This window comes from Lissotriton helveticus, chromosome 7 (assembly GCF_964261635.1).
Source record: "Lissotriton helveticus chromosome 7, aLisHel1.1, whole genome shotgun sequence".
NCBI lineage: Eukaryota > Metazoa > Chordata > Amphibia > Caudata > Salamandridae > Lissotriton > Lissotriton helveticus.
The window spans coordinates 1293945223-1293968772 of NC_136068.1; the positions used below are offsets into that span (position 1 = coordinate 1293945223).

General features: G+C 45.7%; 1 protein-coding gene across 4 annotated transcripts in view; it reads left to right on the forward strand.

Annotated features, from left to right (window-relative positions):
- The window catches only part of UNK (unk zinc finger), a 938451-nt gene that overhangs the window by 478171 nt on the left and 436730 nt on the right, over window positions 1-23550 (forward strand). The window lies entirely within an intron of this gene.

Genomic DNA, 23550 nt, shown 5'->3' on the forward strand with positions numbered 1-23550 from the left:
CCCCTGGAAGAGAACTAGGATTACAGGTAAGTAACTAATCCTTACCGCCTCCCTTAGCGTCGGAGGTAGCGTTCCCATCTCTAGTGCCTCAGCGTAGACCTCGACCAATTTTGGCACCAGGTCCTCCTTGTATTCTTTGTAAAAATCAGCGGAAAAACCATCTAGTCCCAGCGCCGAAGAGCCGTTCAAGGAATCAATGGCTTCCACTATAGAGTCTGGGGTGATTGGAGAAGCAAGAAATTCCTGCATATGTTTCTCGAGATACACCATTGCAATCTCGTTTAAGTAGGGGCCAGGGTCGCGTTGTTCGCCCGTAAGTGTTGACTTGTAAAGTGTTTGGTAGTACGACAAAAAGGTGTCACATACCGCAGGTGTGGTGTGGTGTCGGGAGCCTTGAGTATCTATTATGTCTGTGATGTAGGTCGCCTGTCGGGGGGGGGGGGACGGAGCAGTTGCGCAAGAAGTTTCCCTGGTCTGTCACCTTCCCCGTATTGACGCGCCGTGTGGTATTTACCCATGAATTTCAGCTCTCTATCAGCAGTATCCCTGAATTCCGACAGTAGTTCCAACCGCTTTGCCTCAGCCAACACGGACGGTTCCCTGGACACATCCCCATCTACCTTAGCTATGTCCTTTTCAAGACTGGTCAGAGTGTCCGAATCTCTTTCAGGGCTCCCACATGTTTAGCAATACAAACCCCGCGGATGGTGGCCTTGAATCCCTCCCACAGCGTGGCCCAGGAGCTCACAGAACCGGTGTTTATGTCAAAGTATTCTTCAATAGCGCCGCGGATCTCTTCAGTAAAAACCGGATCTAGCAGGGCCCTCCCTGGAAACCGCCACTGTCTCTCATACCCACCCAGTCTGGGAATTAGCAAGGTCAGTACAATTGGGGAGTGATCTGAAAAAGTTCGCGGCAGAGTGGAAAGAGCATCCACCCAACCAGCGACCCCAGGGTAAAGCAGCCAGTAATCCATTCTCGTGCTAGTTCCGTGGAACCCAGAATGGTGTGTAAATTCCGGCACATGTGAGTGTAGCCTGGCTTCTATGTCTATCAGGGAGAAGTGAGAGCAAATATCAGCAAGCACACGTCTGGATCGGGTTTTGGAGTCCGGGGAGGTGGAAGTACTATCCCTATCTGGGTTCAGCACCACGTTAAAATCGCCCCCCATCACTAGCAGATCCACATCAGAATTAAGTAGTGTCAGTTGAAGCTCCTGAAAAAAGGCGGGGGAATCAACATTAGGCCCGTATACTCCTAGCATGGCGACCCTGTAGCCCATCAATTCTCCCTGCAGTAACACGTATCTGCCTTCCCTGTCAGTGACACTTCCAGTTGGCACAAAGGGAACACTATTATGTACAAAAATTGCAACGCCCCTGGCATAGCTGCTGTAACTGGAAAAAAGTCTGTGTGTACCCCAACTCTTAGCTACCGATGCGTCTGCAGATGGTGCCAAGTGTGTTTATTGAAGAAAGAGTGAACACGTGGGCACCACATTTCGGTACCCTTAAAGCTGCACAGCCAGAAACGAATTCAATGAATCAATTCATTAAACCTCTTAATTTTTTCACAATTTTCTCCAACATATTTCATCCGTTTTACTTTTTGCTTCTCATCAATTCATTTTACTCATTTATTTGCCATTCTTTCCAATTCAAAAAAGGTCCAGGAATGCCAGTTGTTTCCTCATGTCACATTTATTGGTTACCCAATGCATTTCGGGAAAATTTCCCTTCTTCGGGGGTATGCCTATAATACAAAAGAATGAATCAACTAGTGTTCGCTTGTCTTAATTAAAAATACATAAAACATGCTCTACGCACTGCTAGTTCTCCCTATTCTTCACTTTTTGTAATCTCGTATATTACATTCCTGTGCATATCCGATATTGTTTACATGTGTAACCTTCTCCCTTGTCTTTATAAATAGTGCCAATGTTTGCTCAACAACCCGCCCTTTCTTTAATCTAAACATCAGATGCTGACCTACAAATTCGTCACGCATCTTTAAACAAAGCAGCTTAATATTCCGTTTTCCATGCAACCTTTAAGTTCAGCCAGCTTACCGTGCCATGAGTCTATCTGTATTTTAGTCGAATTCTCTTCAACATATCCATCTCCATTGTATAATGTTAACATTCATTCCGCGGAGCACGCCGCTGAAATGCTCCTGTTTGTTCTTCCGAGGAGTGTAGATTAAACCTTTGCCGGTTTCTCCTTCCCTATTTCAATTAAGCTTCCCTCAGGTGCACGATCACGTGCTCTCCAGGCTCTCGCTGTACTCACATCAATCATCCTAACGATCTAGTCACGTCATTCTGCTGCTACTGATGTAATAAACTACAATACCCATAACACATCGGCTTAACCTGCACTCCTGCTCAGTCTTCGAATGATTATGTCCATTTATTTCAATTGGGACAGAGCGCATAACGAGCTTGCACGCCTACAAAGACTAATTGATAGAGTACATAGACGACAAACATTTACACAGAACAAGGGAACTTTTCAAGAGAAGGTGTGCATCCCATTATCCTGAATCTGTTACTGAATGACTTTCTGTCCCAACGTGAGATTGCACCCCATAAATTGAAGTGACCGGACAAACAAGATTGAAATAAATGGACATAATCATTCGAAGACTGAGCAGGAGTGCCGTTTCCCCATTACGCCTAAAGATTATGATGCAAAAGAATCTGATTTAAACACGGACCTTTTTATTCAGATTTAATGAACACTATGTATGCGAGTAATTTCCTTTATGTGCATTGTTTATCCTTGTCTAACAGTTTACCAGTGAAGTGTCAGTATATGTTTGGGCGCAGGTTAAGCCGATGTGTTATGGGTATTGTAGTTTATTACATCAGTAGCAGCAGAATGACGTGACTAGATCGTTAGGATGATTGATGTGAGTACAGCGAGAGCCTGGAGAGCACGTGATCGTGCACCTGAGGGAAGCTTAATTGAAATAGGGAAGGAGAAACCGGCAAAGGTTTAATCTACACTCCTCGGAAGAACAAACAGGAGCATTTCAGCGGCGTGCTCCGCGGAATGAATGTTAACATTATACAATGGAGATGGATATGTTGAAGAGAATTCGACTAAAATACAGATAGACTCATGGCACGGTAAGCTGGCTGAACTTAAAGGTTGCATGGAAAACGGAATATTAAGCTGCTTTGTTTAAAGATGCGTGACGAATTTGTAGGTCAGCATCTGATGTTTAGATTAAAGAAAGGGCGGGTTGTTGAGCAAACATTGGCACTATTTATAAAGACAAGGGAGAAGGTTACACATGTAAACAATATCGGATATGCACAGGAATGTAATATACGAGATTACAAAAAGTGAAGAATAGGGAGAACTAGCAGTGCGTAGAGCATGTTTTATGTATTTTTAATTAAGACAAGCGAACACTAGTTGATTCATTCTTTTGTATTATAGGCATACCCCCGAAGAAGGGAAATTTTCCCGAAATGCATTGGGTAACCAATAAATGTGACATGAGGAAACAACTGGCATTCCTGGACCTTTTTTGAATTGGAAAGAATGGCAAATAAATGAGTAAAATGAATTGATGAGAAGCAAAAAGTAAAACGGATGAAATATGTTGGAGAAAATTGTGAAAAAATTAAGAGGTTTAATGAATTGATTCATTGAATTCGTTTCTGGCTGTGCAGCTTTAAGGGTACCGAAATGTGGTGCCCACGTGTTCAGTTTTCAATTGCAGCGCATTGGGACAGAGCGCAAAACGAGCTTGCACGCCTACAAAGACTAATTGATAGAGTACATAGACGACAAACATTTACACAGAACAAGGGAACTTTTCAAGAGAAGGTGTGCATCCCATTATCCTGAATCTGTTATTGAAGAAAGAGGACATCCCCCGGTGTCGCGCTGCATAGTTCAATACCTGTTTGCGTTTCCGTGTGGTATTCAAGCCCGAACATTCCAAGTCATCAGTGTAAGTGGACGGGCCAGACTGCCTGCCTATCCCGGCCATTCCACCAAACCAGCAACACTGTCCAGTAGGAATGACCCCAGCTTCTCGCTCCCAACCTCCACACAATCATTCAAGCAACAGCAAAAAAGAAAAAAGGTATCCTAAAACATTACACATCCCGCCCACCACCCAGCCTCCCAACTGCCCAGGAGAGGCAAGCCCCATGAGTGCACGTTCGTAACCAGCGAATCTTCAATCAAAATAGTGCTAGCTGAGAATAAATGTAGCAGGTGGAAATAGTGGGGATCAGATATGCTCTATCCTTCCAATTTCCTTGATTTTCAACTGTATTGCTTCTTCTCTGCTATGGTTTTTGGAGTCTTAGGGATACTATTGGGCTTTTATGCCTTGTGTTTTTTGTTTTTCTAAGTGTGCACTCTGTATGCGGTGCTTCATAAGGCTTCAAGCCACGAGGAAGGCATGGAGGGTTCTCCAAAGGTGGGCAGAGTGCAAGGGCGGTTGTAGAAACAAGGGCACTGGTTGGGGAGCATTTGGGAAAAAAGAAATGGCATTGCGACCAAGGTTTGCCAGTCCATTTGTTTCACAGTTCTTTATGTACAGTAATGCACAGTCTATGCCAAGCAGCATTATATATATCACATGACAATATACTCAGTCAAGATTCACACTCTGCCCACAACAATACATTTCTCATATGCAATCCTCCGCAGCACCAGTCCAGCCCAGTGGCACACCACTTCCATTCTCCCAAAACCTTACCATAGCAAGAGGAGGGTCACCCACTGAATGTCGTCCTCTCTGAATAGTATCGCTTGACGTGTATGCTGCAGTGTCGATAGCGAGGACTTCAGTGTTCGTCTAGGGGGTGTGTCTGCAAATAGGTTTTGAGTGGCTGCCAGATATCACATGGATGTGAGGTGGGGGGGCTGAAGCGAGGCATATATTTTGCTTGTAGTATCACAATATACTAGGTCTCTTAACCAGGCCTTCACCGTTGCGGTTTGTGTCCTACCCCAGTGCAGGGAAACCTGTTGCTTTGCTGTCAGTAGGTCTATCGCGGTGAAGCGCCGTATATTCTTCTTTAGGGGTTTTACATACCCCAGTAAAGTCATTAGTGGTGTTGAAGGCAGTGTGTGTTCTATCATTAAGGATAAGTGTCCAAAGACCTTCCCCCTGTATGCCAGCACCGGCCTACAATTCCAAACCAAGTGTGCAAAATCAGCTCTGTCTGCAGTGCATCTAGCGCATTTGTGAGAAGTGCCATCGCTCCATATGATCTTCTAAGAAATCAAGAGCGTGTCCATAGTTTAAGCGGACAATTGACACAGTGTCGAGGTGAACATGAATCCCCAAATATTTAACAGAGTCCGCATTCCATTCTAAAGGAAAGGCGCAATGCCATTCGGAGGTGGATGGAGTAAGAGGGAAAATCACCGATTTGTGCCAATTCATGCGGAGGCCCGAATATTCTCCAAAACGGGTTATCTCCAACAACAGTGGCTCCAGATTAGTCTGCGGCATGCGGACATACAGAATCGTGTCGTCTGCGTAAAGCGAGACAAGGAGAGGGCCAGTACGAAACTGAAGTCCCCTGTGCAGATGTTTCTCTTGGAAATGCCGCACCATAGGGTCCATCGCTAGGATGAACAGTAGTGGCGACAGCGGGCATCCTTGGCGGGTGCCTCGCGAAAGAGAAAAGCTGTCTGTGAGAGTGCCATTCAGACGTATTCGCGTGGTAGGAGCGGTATACAACAACTCCACCGTTGCCACAAACATCTCAAGCATTCCCATTCGCCTCATGATCGACAAAAAAAAGGGCCACTCCAAAGTGTCAAACGCTTTTTCTGCGTCCAAAAACACAGCTGCAGCAGGGAGAGAAGGGTCCATCCTGTGTATCACAGAGAACAACGTCCTCCGATTGAAAGAGTTGGATCTGTGAGGGACAAATCCGGACTGTGCCGGGGATATAATCGATTCCATCAAGAGCAATAAGCGTATGGCAAGAACCTTCGCCAGGATCTTATAGTCCAGGTTCAGGAGGGACAGTGGCCTGTAGGACCCACAAGAAGCAGGATCGCGTCCCGGCTTCGAGAGAAGCACAATTACCGCCTCCCTTAGCGTCGGAGGTAGCGTTCCCATCTCTAGTGCCTCAGCGTAGACCTCGACCAATTTTGGCACCAGGTCCTCCTTGTATTCTTTGTAAAAATCAGCAGAAAAACCATCTAGTCCCGGCGCCGAAGAGCCTTTCAAGGAATCAATGGCTTCCACTATAGAATCTGGGGTGATTGGAGAAGCAAGAAATTCCTGCATATGTTTCTCGAGATACACCATTGCAATCTCGTTTAAGTAGGGGCCAGGGTCGCGTTGTTCGCCCGTAAGTGTTGACTTGTAAAGTGTTTGGTAGTACGACAAAAAGGTGTCACATACCGCAGGTGTGGTGTGGTGTGGTGTCGGGAGCCTTGAGTATCTATTATGTCTGTGATGTAGGTCGCCTGTCGGGGGGGACGGAGCAGTTGCGCAAGAAGTTTCCCTGGTCTGTCACCTTCCCCGTATTGACGCGCCGTGTGGTATTTACCCATGAATTTCAGCTCTCTATCAGCAGTATCCCTGAATTCCGACAGTAGTTCCAACCGCTTTGCCTCAGCCAACACGGACGGTTCCCTGGACACATCCCCATCTACCTTAGCTATGTCCTTTTCAAGACTGGTCAGAGTGTCCGAATCTCTTTCAGGGCTCCCACATGTTTAGCAATACAAACCCCGCGGATGGTGGCCTTGAATCCCTCCCACAGCGTGGCCCAGGAGCTCACAGAACCGGTGTTTATGTCAAAGTATTCTTCAATAGCGCCGCGGATCTCTTCAGTAAAAACCGGATCTAGCAGGGCCCTCTCTGGAAACCGCCACTGTCTCTCATACCCACCCAGTCTGGGAATTAGCAAGGTCAGTACAATTGGGGAGTGATCTGAAAAAGTTCGCGGCAGAGTGGAAAGAGCATCCACCCAACCAGCGACCGCAGGGGAAAGCAGCCAGTAATCCATTCTCGTGCTAGTTCCGTGGAACCCAGAATGGTGTGTAAATTCCGGCGCATGTGAGTGTAGCCTGGCTTCTATGTCTATCAGGGAGAAGTGAGAGCAAATATCAGCAAGCACACGTCTGGATCGGGTTTTGAAGTCCGGGGAGGTGGAAGTACTATCCCTATCTGGGTTCAGCACCACGTTAAAATCGCCCCCCATCACTAGCAGATCCACATCAGAATTAAGTAGTGTCAGTTGAAGCTCCTGAAAAAAGGCGGGGGAATCAACATTAGGCCCGTATACTCCTAGCATGGCGACCCTGTAGCCCATCAATTCTCACTGCAGTAACACGTATCTGCCTTCCCTGTCAGTGACACTTCCAGTTGGCACAAAGGGAACACGTTTATGTACAAAAATTGCAACGCCCCTGGCATAGCTGCTGTAACTGGAAAAAAGTCTGTGTGTACCCCAACTCTTATCTACCGAAGCGTCTGCAGATGGTGCCAAGTGTGTTTATTGAAGAAAGAGGACATCCCCCGGTGTCGCGCTGCATAGTTCAATACCTGTTTGCGTTTCCGTGTGGTATTCAAGCCCCGAACATTCCAAGTCATCAGTGTAAGTGGACGGGCCAGACTGCCTGCCTATCCCGGCCATCGCACCAAACCAGCAACACTGTCCAGTAGGAATGACCCCAGCTTCTCGCTCCCAACCTCCACACAATCATTCAAGCAACAGCAAAAAAGAAAAAAGGTATCATAAAACATTACACATCCCGCCCACCACCCACCACCCAGCCTCCCAACTGCCCAGGAGAGGCAATCCCCATGAGTGCACGTTCGTAACCAGCGAATCTTCAAGAACAATAACCATATCATGAAACAAGAACATTTCCAACAAAAGAAAACCCTAATAAGGTAAGACAATAAGGCATGAGCCAGAGGGGCGGGCAACGCCACCCCATGCGGGTGGATCCCACCGGCGGCCCGATTGGTATCGGCCATTTAGCTACCCACTGGTAAACCACATCAAGTGTGAAACAACTTCAGCAAAGTCAGGCTATGGGGTGAACGAAGGTCTTCAGCCCAGACCGGTTTCTGCAAAAAGGTCTACACTGTTCTGAGTGTCCACTCAAGGAGGGGAGTGCGCTGCAGTATTGGAGGCCTAAGGTGAGCCCTGTTTTTTTTAGCCTTGACAAAAGTCCTGCGCCTCTGCCGGGGATTCAAAATGCGGAACCTGCCATTCACATCCACTTTCAGTCGTGCGGGATATAGCATGCCATATTTCAAACCAAGGTTCCGCAGAGTCGCCTTGACGCCGTTGTACTTGCGTCTCGCGTCCTGCACCATCATCGTAAAGTCTGGGAAGAAGGATAGCGTGCTGCCTTGCCATCTCACCTCTCCAGCCTCACGCGTGGCGCGGAGTGCGGCATCGCGGTCGCGTAAGTTCATGATCCTGACAATTATGGGGCGCGGAGCTTGACCGGTGCGAGGTTTAGGCCCCAGCGCCCTGTGAGCACGCTCCACCACAAAACCAGCAGCGAATGTGTCCCTCCCAAACAGCTCAATGAGTAATTTTTCGACAAAAGTGTCAAAGCGCCCCGTCGCTGTTGTCTCCGCCACGCCAAGTATGCGTATGTTGTTCTGTCGGCTGCGCGCTTCCAAATCCTCGTTTTTTATAGCCACATCCTTCAGAATTTTCTCAACACGTTCCAGCCGCTTAAGTGTTTTGGCTGCGCCATCCTCAACGTCCGAAACCCTAGATTCCACCACATCCAGGCGCCTGTCATGGGCCTGCACCCTGGTTCCCATATCTGCTCGAGAGTGTCAAAGCGCGTATCAAGGCCCTTGAAGCCCGCGCGCATTTCACCCATCATGGCGGCAACCATAGCAGCAGCATCACCCCCTTCAGGCGCGCAAGTCGCCCCGGCTGTAGTACTGGGCTGAGGGTCCGTTGTCGTTAGGGAGGTTTTATCAAAACTCAATTTCCTCTGGTTGGGGTCTTTTTTCCCCATGGCGAAGCCCAAGGATAGCGCAGTGTTGTGACAAGCGCGATGCGAGTTTGTAGCTCATATAGGGCAGGCAACCAGGCGCAGCAAAGCCAGTCTCAAGTCCAGTCGTTCGTAAGAGGGCGTAGGACCTGCTCCTTACAGCGTGGAGTTAGCAACCAGGCCACGGAATTCAAAAAACGGCATGAAGACTGCCGCCGTCCGATGTGTAGGCCACCAGAAGGGAGCACAGTCCTTCAGCAATAAACAGCAGGGTAGAACGCACGCAGTTCCTCATGCCGAGCTGCCACCGACACTGCAGAAGCCTATTGGGGAATACACGGTGTCTCCTTGCGCTGCCAGGGCTGGTCCGCCAGCGATCTCAGGGAGGCCACACCACAAACGCCCCCCCCCCCCCCCCCCTTCCCACCGCCACGCGAGCGCCCCCATCCGCCAGTCCTACCGCGAGCTTCCAAATCGAGGCCCCGGCTCCAGAGTGCGCCCAGGCCCTAAGGCCCCGACTTCACCCCCGGGCCAGGAGCCCCCACCCGAAAGCCCACGGAGCACCCACAGCGAACGCGGAGACCCGCAGGCGGAGCAACAAGGGCCCGCAGGGTCCGCGGCGCAGCCCAGAGCGGTACTCACCCGAAACCCGGCGCGGAAAGGCAAAGATGGCGCCGTGGCCCGCCGGCCTCAGCTCCCCTCCGCCGAAGCGTCTACACCAAGCTGTTCCCGCTTCGCAGGAGCCACCCAGGTGGGCAGGGTGGCTCTATCTGTCGGATGTAGTGCCGATGTGGGGCCGAGGATCGCCTTTTCACTGCATTTCAGCCGCCTACAGGAGCCCGCATGGAGGAGCTTCACAGCGAAGCAGCCATTCCGGTCGCCGCCGTGGCCACGCCCCCAGAGTTGGTCAGGGATATAAATCAAAATAGTGCTAGCTGAGAATAAATGTAGCCGGTGGAAATAGTGGGGATCAGATATGCTCTATCCTTCCAATTTCCTTGATTTTCAACTGTATTGCTTCTTCTCTGCTATGGTTTTTGGAGTCTTAGGGATACTATTGGGCTTTTATGCCTTTTGTTTTTGGTTTTTCTAAGTGTGCACTCTGTATGCGGTGCTTCATAAGGCTTCAAGCCACGAGGAAGGCATGGAGGGTTCTCCAAAGGTGGGCAGAGTGCAAGGGCGGTTGTAGAAACAAGGGCACTGGTTGGGGAGCATTGGGGAAAAAAGATTTTTTTAAAAGTCCTTTATCTGTAAGAAATGGCATTGCGACCAAGGTTTGCCAGTCCATTTGTTTCACAGTTCTTTATGTACAGTAATGCACAGTCTATGCCAAGCAGCATTATATATATCACATGACAATATACTCAGTCAAGATTCACACTCTGCCCACAGCAATACATTTGTCATATGCAATCCTCCGCAGCACCAGTCCAGCCCAGTGGCACACCACTTCCATTCTCCCAAAACCTTACCATAGCAAGAGGAGGGTCACCCACTGAATGTCGTCCTCTCTGAATAGTATCGCTTGACGTGTATGCTGCAGTGTCGATAGCGAGGACTTCAGTGTTCGTCTAGGGGGTGTGTCTGCAAATAGGTTTTGAGTGGCTGCCAGATATCACATGGATATGAGGTGGGGGGGCTGTAGCGAGGCATATATTTTGCTTGTAGTATCACAATATACTAGGTCTCTTAACCAGGCCTTCACCGTTGCGGTTTGTGTCCTACCCCAGTGCAGGGAAACCTGTTGCTTTGCTGTCAGTAGGTCTATCGCGGTGAAGCGCCGTATATTCTTCTTTAGGGGTTTTACATACCCCAGTAAAGTCATTAGTGGTGTTGAAGGCAGTGTGTGTTCTATCATTAAGGATAAGTGTCCAAAGACCTTCCCCCTGTATGCCAGCACCGGCCTACAATTCCAAACCAAGTGTGCAAAATCAGCTTTGTCTGCAGTGCATCTAGCTCATTTGTGAGAAGTGCTGGGATCAGTTTTAGCCAACAAGTATGGTGTAATGTATGCACGGTGCAGGTACTTAAAATGTAACAGTTTGTGGCGGTGGTTGCCTGACATGTAGTGCGTTTGTGCACAGCAGTATGCTCATATTGTCAGTAAATGGCATTTCCAAATCTCGTTCCCAGGCTGGGCGTGCCTTTGCACCAACTACGGGTCTACTCTTCAGGGACATGTGATATAGTCTCGATCAGATGTGTCCCATCTGGTGTAGTGATCAATAAAGGGAGCGGGGGCAAATCTGCAGGTTCACTCGTCTTCTCCGGGAGTGCCTCTGCCTGCGAATTCCAGACACGGCGCAGTGCAAATCTATCCATGTAGGACGCATCTCTATGGAGGGGTAGCTCTCCAGTGGGTCGTAGTTGGGAGTCTTCAACGGATGGATATTTCTAACTGATGATGCCTCAACCTTAGACTAATTCCCGACTCAAGTCTGAATCCAGCAGCAATTGCACTGGCTGTTGGCACCATCAGACTCCACAGCGGCCCTGGAAGTGACAGCAGTAAGCATCATATAGGCCCTAACCCTCTGCACTGACTTCAGTTCCTTTCTTTCCTAATCCTTTGGCTATGGAGCAGAGCTCTCAAATTCATAGGTTCTACCGACGTAACATTTTCCACTATCACCAGTGAGCAAGAGAAAATGTGTCTGCCATAAGCCCCACCAAAAGATAGTTTTGTGTTGTCGCAAATGCAGGAAGCAATCCCAGTCATGGCTTCACACCACGTTTGTTTCTGGGGTCTAGATTCAGTTCACAATTTGTAGTCATGTAACAAATGCGCCCTGATGCACCTGAAGGCAGTCAAGGAGTAGGAAGAAAAACTCTACCCCACAGAGCAATAGAAGACATCCCATCCTTGAAAGAGAAGAGACTCCACTGGCTTGAACTGAGAAGAGCTTTCAGTATTTATTTAGGGTGCATGGGGGGACCACTTTGTAGGTGAGCCACTGTTTGTAGGTTTTGTTAGTGCTAAGAAGGGGAAGGCAGTGCAGAAATGGACCCTGTCCAGGTGGATTATCTTGTGCATAAAGACATTCTATGCCGTGGCCAAAAAGGAACTCCCCCTAAGGGTGACTGTTTAGACAGTAAAGTCCCTAAAAAGGGTAATTTTGCCCACTCCATGCCGCATGACCTTTTGGTGCAAAACCTCTGCCTTTGTGAAAAGTACTTTTTGGGTATCTGTTCCTAAGGTGAGGAATCTGCATTTAGAAGCATCAATCAGAAGTAACGCTCTTTCTGGAGGATATTCTATCCAACCGCAAGGTATTGAAGCCGAGAGTATAATACTCCCATCTGTCAATGGCTAATCATGGATTTCACTTTTGCTACACTCCCAAGAAGAGTCTTTAACCCAGACATAAAAACTTATGAAAAGTCATTTTTTTCAAAGTAGGAGATTCACATTATTGAGGAGATAAAAAGAATGTGGGATGATTTCAAAGATGACTCTCCAACAAAGTTGGTAAATGTTTCTGATTTCTGGCTTGATACATTTATACAGTGAAAAGCAGAGAACTTTGATATACAAGTGGAGGATGAGGTGAGAGAAATCATTTTAGTTGAGGGACATCTTCAGCTGCACCCATGCGCCGCGGCCAGGGCGACTGACGCTGGAATCTGGGGATCACGGTTCGATCCCCGGCGCCGGTGACAGGTTAGCCCAGCACCATGTGACTCTGGGCAATAGCTTGCTTAATCTTCCCGACGGCCCCCAGCGCCTAGAGACCCTTGCGGGTGATTGTGCGCTTTACAAATGTGGATTTATTATTTATTATTATTATTACCCATCATGTGCTGTCTGTTGATTAGAAAGCATATAATGAATCAGACTTATGAAGTGTTTATAAACCTAGGGTCCTGTAAAATCTGGGAAGCCTAAATTGAAAATAAATGCAAACCAGCAACATAACATATTATATGCCGACATGTGATTAACATGGCTCACACACTGTCCCCATGCACTGGCCTGAAATTCAGAATATGAGAATAGGAAACGCAATGCAGTTGTGGGAAGATAAGTCCCTGTTTCATCATGTAACTTGCTGATTGTGAGTAGCACTATAATCCATAACTGGCACGTTATAACCTTGCACAATGAAATGACGTGCAGGAGTTGATACATAGTCACTGAGAGCAAGCCGTTTCTGATGGTTGACTAGACTAGATGAGGCTAAAACATTGGCCAGAAATGTGAGCACAGTTTTAATAAATAACACTTTGATGTTACGAGTCTTAGAATTTTATTTTTCAGTACATATACATTTTTAATTAATAACCTGTTATGAATATTCTTTGCTTAAGCAAGTATATGACACCCTGGACAAGATTAAGCAGGAGACCGAATTGCTGAATTGAGGCTCTAGTCATGAGTGGTCTATAAGAAGATGTTGTCAGTATAAAAGACACAATGTCAAAAGTTGTCCTATAAAGGGTATTCACATAGCTGCCAACAGCAAGCTATCTCGCAGACAAAAAATAGGCACCTAGAAGAAGCACAGTTTCACTAATTGGAAATCACACTGAAAGAGGCGCCTTCATATAGAAGCCATGGTATTTCTGTATTTCTATAGAGCCTCAGTTCCCCTGGACACCAGCAGCTAAGCTGGGGCGCGGTTGAAGCTATTCTGTGATGACTGCAAACAGGTAATTCTGGGATACAATAACTTAAAGATACTGTATCCAGTTCAAACAAACCTTTTGGTAAAAGCATTAAAACGGGAAAGTGTGGTTGGATAGGTTTGAAGACAATTGTTTTCTTCCCCTTTCTGCTTTCCTGAGCTCCAGAAAAATGCAAAACATTGTCTGCAGTCTGAGATCAGGCATGTCTGGAGAAGTTGATTGAGCTTCTACCATTGCACTTTTCGGTTCCTGAGGCAGCCGTCGCAAACTTTAGCAAGTAAATCTATCCTGCTCCACAAATATAGCGCCATGTTTGGCATCTCATGTTTTTGCTGTTGGCAGAGTCAAACCCTGGTATCTGTGAATAATCGCAGGGAGCAGAGTCATGAGAGCAATAGTCAGCACTGACCCAAACTCTAAGGCAGCAGCCCTTTTTGTGGCATTCCTCGGGAATGCAATTAGGGAAAGAAGGTGCAAGAATTCTCTTGACTACCTTAGAGTTTTCTGTTGCATTAAGGAGACTTAACATGGTGCTTGTGGGGGAGATAGGTGTGCATAGAGGTCAGTGCTAGCAAGTTATTTGGGCCAGAGAAGAGATGTGTGACTGGAACTGTAAGTTCTCTGATGCAGTCAGTGTGTAAGGATGGGCACTGGTAGGGCTTAGTGGTCTACATCAGAAAATTTGCCGGTGTTCGTGGTCTTTGCTCAGTTCCGCACAGAGATGGCATTCACACAGAAGAGTTTTCTCCTTGACTGGGTTTTAATGTCTCAGACAGGAGAATGGTGTACACTAGAGGATGGAGGAGCTGATGCACATGTATATACTCTTCCTGGGGAAGGTACTCAGTTGTAGTTACTACTGTTGCAAAAAATCCAGCAATGTAATGGGGTAAAGAAGTAAGCTACAGTGTCTGATATTTCAAGTGATTTCTAGAGATCCATCTCCCATCCACACCTACCCTCTGAATAAGAAGGAGAAGCCTCAGACGAAACTGTAGTAGCCTGGAAAAATGGAGTGGAAACATTGCCTGCTTGCATGGAGGCTGTCAACATGGAGCGCCTGCAGAGTTACCACCTGTGTCCCCTTCTTCCAATTGCAAGCTGCTTGTATCATTCTCATCGCCATGGCTTAAATCTTCTTCTGCCCAGCCTATATCCAGGCTCTCGTCCCCAGAAGAGTTAGAGGGGTCTGACATTGAATAAAACTTGTCTCCAGAGTCACCCTCCTTTATAGGTCCAGAATTGTCCCTGCCTACTCCTTGCTCTCCCAACGGGGGATTCAAGCTCCCTGTTTTATCTTTCCCCCTAGATCTTCCGCCATGGTTTCTGTCAGTTGCCACCTTTTTTTAACCGAAACGGAGAACTATGGAACCCTACTCACAGACGAACCAGGGTGTGTACTTTATAATCAAAACAGCGGTTCCAGTGGCATAATACATGTACTTTATAGTAAATACAAGACATAATAGCAATAGCAGCTGAGGGTTACGGGGACGCTAGAGAGAGCAGAAAGGCTCACAACACCAGGGTTCATATACAAATTGAATTTGTATTATTTACAAGGAAAGATTTAAATGACATATAAACTGTACATTAGGTTACAAAAAACAGTGTGGTGTGTCCCAAGTGTATTCAAAAGAACCAAGGAAACAGTTGGGTGACATAAAGTGAGCAATATTTACAAGGTTTCAAAGGAATGTGTTTTCAAAAGAATGTAATGCGACCAATACATAATAATGATACAATGTTCAAGCGACACTATGTCTTCATAGGCGCTGTCTACGTGGTTCGCTTTCACAAAGCGTCGACGGCGTTTCGACCCGACTCTGAATAAGGGATCTCGTCAGGACCAACAAAATGAGGGACATCTGCAATGTATGAGCCTTTCTTCTCTCTCTAGCGTCCCCGTAACCCTCAGCTGCAATTGCTATTATGCCTTGTATTTACTATAAAGTACATGTATTATGCCACTGGAACCGCCCTTTTTTAACCGGGCATTTCGGGTCTTTTTGGTTTTGTTATTTACTGGCATTGCACACCCTCCAACATGTGGCCCCATAGCAATGTCAAGTTTCCCCCAGACTCTATGATCTCCCTACAATCATCCCCTGTCACCCTGCTTCCAACACTCACCTCTTTACCATTGAAGAAAGAAGTTGAAGAGATAAGCTGGGTTAGTGCTTCCTGGGGTAACGAAGGTCCCCCATCACAGAGGCCTTGACTGTAGTCTCACCATCGGTCGCCATCTCTGTAGCCTATTTAGATCTTACTGTCTGTGCCTTGAAGAGTGCAGGCACCGTTTGCCTACCGTGAGCGGGGGCTCCTCCTTTCACTGTCTGCTCGCCTGAGTCGGGAGGCACGCGACCAGCTGCGCTCCACTCTCCAGAGCTGGCTCCACTCCTACCTCCAGTTACCTTTGCGGAATTCGCGAAATGCACTTCCGTGGGCAGCCCACAGCTCTTTGCGCTTCTTGTTGCCTTCGAAGGCATTGGGCGTGTTGTAGAATCCTTCCACATCCGGAGGAAGAAGAGATCTGTGTGGTAAAGTCTTGAGGGTGCTGGTGGATTGCAACACCTCAAACAGAGCCGCCAAATCATGCCCAGAAAGAGTCCGGTTTCATAAAGACCACGGCCACCATCTTGCCCCTATAACCCGGTCACAACTAGAATGTTGTAACACTAGAATGTCGTAAACATCGAGAGCACTGTAACATCTCCGCAAATAAGTCTGAAGACCCGGCTGGGTCATTAGTATGGGACTATCCTTTCTCCCCTAATCTGGACAGCAGTGTGGTGGCTGCTGGAGGGGTGCCCACGGGGGCCAGGATATTGGAAAATCCAGAAGAAATCTCGCTCTTCATTATTTATCAGAGTATCATGGCCCACAGGGAGGAGACTCTGGCAGAGAGCCTGAGGACCCAAGGCACATGTTGTAAACTACAAAACTCTATACGTAGAGTTGCGAAGTCCTGTTCGGACTTCGCAGTAAGGATTGGGGAGGCAGATGCCCGGATCTCAACACTGGAGGATGAGCTTGTTATACAGAGAACCCTCACTGATTCCCTAAAAGCACAAAAGGAAGATTTTATCTGGAAATTAACTGACCTGGAAAATGGTGCTAGAAGGAACAATTTGCGGGTTCTGGTTGTTCCAGAAGGCATGGAGGGAGCTGATGTCCGGAACTTCATGGTAGAACTTTTTACAGAGGCATTCCCGGAACTCATGCAATGGAACTGGAAAGTGGAGATGCAGAGGGCACATAGATTTCCCTTCAATCAACATAAAAGAGCTGGACAATCCACAACCCAACCCAGAGCTATTCTGATCTGTTTGAGTAACTTTTTCACCCGGAAAGCAGTATATTAATTGGCTAGAACAGACCGGAAAAGGTCAGGAAAGGGATGCAGATTTTTTGTAAGGCCCGACTTCTGTCATGCGACAGTAGCGAAAAGATGGCAGTTGTGACAATTGATCCCATTGCTTCAGGCAAAGGGAGCGCAGGTATTTTTGCTCAACCCAGCCAAACTAAAAGTTATTTGTAAGGGCCAGACGCAGTTTTGTACTTGCGTAGTACAAGCAAAATAATTTTTGCAATGGATTTAAGGAAGATATGTAAATATAATGCTGCTTTTGCATATGATCTGATTAGCTGATGTCTACTTTGGAAGCCAAGTGTTTTTTCCCCTCTTTTTCCTGACCTCTTTAGGGAGAGAAGAGGATTCCAGGTGGGTGGGGATTGGCAGTTTATCATCACCTTTGGTCCTTATACCTCATCAAGTGGGAGTGCGGGGGTAGGGAGGGTGTGGGGTAGGTTGGGCTAGTGGTGGGGGGGCTCCGGGGAGGAAGGGGTGGGCAAAAAATGATTAAAAAAGAAATATTGTACTGTCAAGGGAAAGGCACAGATGGAGAAGGGTCTTGAGAGAATTTGGCGGGAAAGCCTCTGCTGTGGGAATGGGTAAGGTGAATATATGTACAATAAATGTGGGGGGCCTAAATGACAGGAGTAAACGAGCTAGGGTTGCTGCGGATCTGAAAATGCAAGTGTCCGAAATAATTTGTCAGCAGGAAACACATGTCCCATGGGGAAAATGGGATATCTTGATGATTAGTGGCTACACCTTGGCTGCTTGCTGTACTCAAACTTCCAATATAAGGGGGGGTAACTATACATGTTAAAAATGATATGGGGCCTGTCATTTGGGTAAAGGAGGATAAATGGGGCAGATGGGCTGACATTCTGTACTATCTATGGTTTGAACCAGGATGAACGAAAATTTTGAATGATCTAGAAGTTGAGTTGGCAAGCTGGCCAGAACCGTTAGTTATCTGTGGGGATCTGAACATTAATCTTGATGTGTGCTGGGATCCTAGATCAAAATACAAAGGTAGGAAGCCATTGGTACATAAAGCTTTGGAAGTGTTAAAGACAAGCGTTGATTTAGTGGACGTATGGGGTGTGAAGCATCCTTTAGATCCAGGCTACACGTATTTTTCATATCCTCATAGTAAATGTCAGGCTAGATTATTTTTTTGTGTCATTATCAATCGGAAATGATGTGGGAATTAAGAAATTACCTAAACTATCTGACCACAACTCATCAATTTTGGAATGTGTAACGCAGCAGGGTGTACTGCTTTACAATGCCTCCTTTATGCAACACATACGGAAATGGATTAAACAGTATTTTGATGTGAACCGCTATAGTACTTCTTGAAGCATGGTCTGGGATAGCTTTAAGGCGGGTATGCTGGAGGAAGTCCTCAACTTTGTTGGGAAGGACAGGCGACTGGAGAAAGAGGAATTAGAGGGTCTGATTGGTAGATTAACGCTTCTAGAAAAGGATCATAACCTGGATATCAGTCAAAAGCAACATGTGACAGTAACATTCCTGCAGCAAGAAATTGCAAAGACTAAAGCTGAAATCAGTAGCTATTCTAATAGGAGGTGTGCATCAGCGTACCAGGCTCATAAAGAAGACAGCTATGAGTACGGAGAATCTGTGAGTAAACATCTGGGGGTCCGTACAGAACAGAAGTCAGAGAGGAATAACATTTCGGGAATTAAAAGGGCAGGATGGCTGGTATGTCTCAGGATTGAAAGATATTATTAAAGTATTTGAATGCTTTTATCAGGATTTATATCGGCACGGGGATATATATCGCTCCTCCCCTAATTGGATAGAGAGTATGAAGAATCTACAAGGGATTGACGATGAGACGCAGAGATTACACTGGAGGAGATGATAAACGCCTTACAATCTATGGCCTCTGGAAAGGCGGCTGGTTCAGATTGTATACCCTTAGAAGTATATAAGCTATTTCAGGCGGAACTTGCACCATTACTTGTAGATCTGTTTATCGGGGTACAATATAGTGCACGTCCTGGACAAGGGACGGATATAGTTATCTTTTAAAAAAAAGATAAGCCACCAGACAGTCCGGCCTGAAATTGGCCGATTTCACTCATCAATGCCGATGCTAAGCTCTACTCTAAAATGTATGCGTCACGGCTGAGTACGATTATAGCTCAGGTTGTCTTCCCCTGGCAACACAGCTTTATTCCGGGGAGGGGAACCACTGACCATATTAGGCGAAATTTCGCCTATTTGATGCAACAGAAGTATTAGGGGAGAAGATGGCCTTGATTCTCCTAGATGCAGAAAAGGCCTTTAACCGTGTGGCATGGCAGTATCTATGGGGTATTTTGGAACGGAAGGGGTTCGGTCCGGGTCTCATTACAGCAATATGAGCAATGTATTTTAGGCTCTATGCTAGGCTACAGATCTTGGGCCAAGAGTCAGGCTGTATTGAGGTTGCCAGGGGAACAAGGCAGGGTTGCCCCCGCTCCCCAATTTTGTTCGGCTTATATATAGATCTGTTTATTCAGCAATTACTCCAAAAACGGTGTACAAAGCCAGTATCCATCAATGGTTTTGACACCAAAGTAATGGCATATGCGGATGATATCGCTATTGCAACTTCAGATCCAGAGATGGCGGTGATAGAAATAGAGAAGCTGGCCGAGGAATATGGTAAGACCTCAGGATATCTCCTAAACGCAGATTGTTTGCAATTCCAATACTCTCTGTACGGATAATCGTAGATCAGATGTAGCAGGGTATCTTGGGGTTAGAGTCTCCAGCAGGGTTAGTGAAGTGTGGCCAATAAATTTACGCCCCATGATTAATAAAATCAGTACAGACTTAAAACGTCTGGATAGGCTACATCTTACGATAATTGGAAGATGTAAAATCATAAAGATGATGATTTTCCCTAAGATTTAAAATCTTTTCTGCTCCATTCCCTTAGAAATTGAAGGTCATTTGTTAAAAAACTGAATTTTCTCTTTATTGGTTTTATTTAGAGGTATAAGAAAATTAGTCGATCTTTATGGCTTCTAACCCTACCACAAGATAGTGGAGGATGGGCGGTTCCGAATATGCTTTGCTATTATTATGCTACTTTTCTACAACAGATGGCGGAACTGGTCGTAGCGGGGAATGCAGGTGTCAATATCAGGGGCCAGGAGTATGATACAGCTATTCCTTCCATTTACGAGTAGGTTATGGGTAGATTGGCCTACAAAGTGCTGCTTAGACAACTTTAAGCCAGTTATTACAAGAAAACACGATTTAAGTGTATGATTGAAGTATGGAAAGTGTGCTCTAAATTGGTGAAAATTATGAAGATACCTATATATAAATGATATTCACCGCTGTGGCAGTCCTCCCTGTTTCCTGCAGAGACCTATGATGCCGTGAGTAAAGAATGGGAACAAAAGGGTATAATCAGAATTGGGGATTTATATAGGGCCAATCAAACCCGATCGTTTCCTTTTCTTCAGGAGTGATATGATTTAATGGCGGGATCATATCTTGAAAATATTCAGATTATCAGCTATCTCTCCCAAGCCCGGCATAAGCAGCTCTCTTTAAATAAAATTCCATTATTGGAGGCATTTATGAGTTCCTGCTCTAGGATTAAACACATTTATAAAATGTTATTGGATTCAGTTCCTGAAGACCTAGAGCAGGTTGAAGTCAATTGGACTCGGAAGCTGGGTGATGGAGATGTACATTTATACAGGTCAATTGCATTAGGATTGGACATTTTTTCTAGCTGCTAATCTACAAGCCCAACACTATCAAACGATTTTTAATTTGTACCTCACTCTGGCCAGATTTTTCAGTTGGGGGAAGAGGGAGGACGATATATGCCCGAGATGTGCTTAGGGACAGGTGATTTGGTGCATATGTACTTTTTGGGTGGGAAGTTGACACACTTAATAGAAGGGATTGAGTAATTTCTGTATGACTCATTAGGCAAGTGAGTTGTTCTAACCCCACTGATGATGTTATTGAGCCATGACAGTAAGGTGCGACTGGATAATCTACAGGTGAATTTTACATTCAGCGTAATCGCAGTTGCTCGGCTGCTTATTGCCACTCAGTGGAAAGACGTGAAGCTCCCTACTTACCCCAGTATTGGAACTTTCATAGATTCCCATGCTTTTAGATTCCCATGCTTTTGAATCATTCCCCGTCGTCGGAATGGGAGTCCGACGACGGGGAATGATACAAAAGCATGGGAATCTATGAAAGTTACCAATACTGGGAAACTAAAGTTACAGGTAAGTAACTTGTTTTCTTATCAGGCTTGGCTAGGTCGTTTTTTCGCTATATATAATCTTGAAGAAACATTGTATAATTGTAAAGGTGGCTGTGGTGTTAAGAAAGGGTGAAAGATCTGGACACTAATGAGTAATTGGCTTACAAGGCATAGTGGGGGTAGGGATTGGTTAGATTCTGGTTTGTAACAGAGGGTTGACTACCCCCAGTAGGATGGGGTGGACGGGTGGATATAAGGGTTTCTGGGAAAACGTTATTTATTATTTGCAGGTTGCCACCTGAATTATTTATTTCTGATGTGTTCCCTCCATCTTAGGTAATGAAAAGCTTAATAAAAGTATATTTTAGTAATCTATGTGGAAATATTTGTACATATTAATTTGTGATGCAACCATGTTTGTTTGGTTTATAACTGATCGATTACAAAAAAGGAGGCTGTCAACCTAATACAGCATATTGCCTGCAACAGAAGTTGTCAAGTCTAGGTGTAGAGTCCTAACAATGGATCCTGAACTGAGAGCTGTGAAATGCAAAGTTGGCTTCCGCCGCTAGAGATTTAATAAAGTCATGGCAGAAAAGAAATTGAAATTCGACAAAATGCTGCAGATAATATAGATAGGGGACCAAACCGAGTGCAGCAAAAAGACGGTAGGATTAAAACAACCTAAAATTGGTGCCATTGAATTCATACCCTTCCTGAGGTACGTCATTTGAAGGAGGTGGTGAAGACCTCTCTCAGTGAAGTGGCGAAGTCATGGGTTGAGATGTGCCCTTTAAAGCAAGTAAAATGTCAAGACTGCCCTTTATGGTGGCTGAGTGGTGTTCAGGAGGATGGCTACTATGCTGACTATTCAACAGGCTAATCTGTGAATGATGCACTTAGAGCAGCTACCTTTAAGAATGTGCTAACCTTTGAGGACCAAAGAAAGTTGATTTTTCCTAACTTAAACTTGGAAATACTGGGAAGCAAAAAAGGGCTCCTCAAGTTATACAAGATGAACTGTTGGATATAAATATATTCTGTCCTTCACTCTGCAAAGCTCTCTGTTACACAAAGGGGAAGTGCACTTGTTTACTCTGGGTCTGGGCACACTAGTTTTTAGACCAATTAAACATAATGAAAGATCAATCATGAGTCTTGTTTTATATGTGAACCATCTATGCTGTGAGGATGCAAAAACACAAGTCAACAGCAGATGACCAAGGTTGAGCACATTAACTTCCTCTGTTTCTTATGTTGTTGTGGTGCTACCGCTCTCTACATCCACTGCCACGGATGTCTATTTGTCGCAAGCACTATCAAAATATGAGAGGAGCACTCAATAATATGATTAACAGACAAATGTTATTCAATTGATATGGATTTTCCGTTCTTCTTTATTCGTTTCTTTATTTCTGTTCTTTACAAAATGCAGAGGCACAGCCAACGCGTTTCATTCCCTTTTTTATGTGCCTTGGGAATTTCGTCAGGGCAATAATTTCATCGTCTCGATCCCGTGGTTGAAGGGAAAGGCTCACTGTAGGCGCAGACGAATTGTTATCAAATACCGACTGTCCAGTACCTTCATAAAAGGTGATATCCCAAGGAGAATTCAGGTCCGTTCCTCCGTGCGTGGGAATGGGTAGTGCTTGTGAACAGGACGAATAAGAGTTCTTAACCCCGAAGGGCCGCGGTAGGTCCTGTATACAGGGGGTTCCTTATGTTGATAACTGCCGGGTGGCATCTGTGTAAGTTACCAAGAGTAGTATGAAGTACTACCGGGATACCTTTGATAAGGTTCACGGCACCGACAGTTCCTTCGTCCGTGTTCGGAGTTGTGTTCCTATGCTGTGATACTAGGGGTTCTCCCTGAGTCAAGTGTTTCATTTTCATTCTTATGAAACAACAAGAAGAAAACAGGTTACTGTTCCCATCTGTGTCAGTGGGAGCGTATCTGCACATGGTATTTATTGTCCTTACAATGAAAAAACCATGCCTTACATCCCTTTAGACGAGTGAACCTAATGCTGCAGTTTCGAGATGTGGTAACTACGGTTTAAGTAATTATAAACATGTATATTGATATGTTTTAGGCAGTGTGTACATGTTGTTATAAAGATTGAAACCTAAACACAAAAAAAACACGTTACAATACCCAGCACAGAAGTTTCTACTGCTGGTAGAAGAAGTAAAAGCTTTGTTATACCTTTTACATGAAAGGGACCAAGGGATCTATTATTTTATGTCCAAACTCGTAGCAATATTTTTGAAGCTTCCAGTTATTTTTCAATCAAAGATTAAAAGCACATCCTGAAGTTAGGATGAATGTATGTAGCTTTATGCAACTCTGG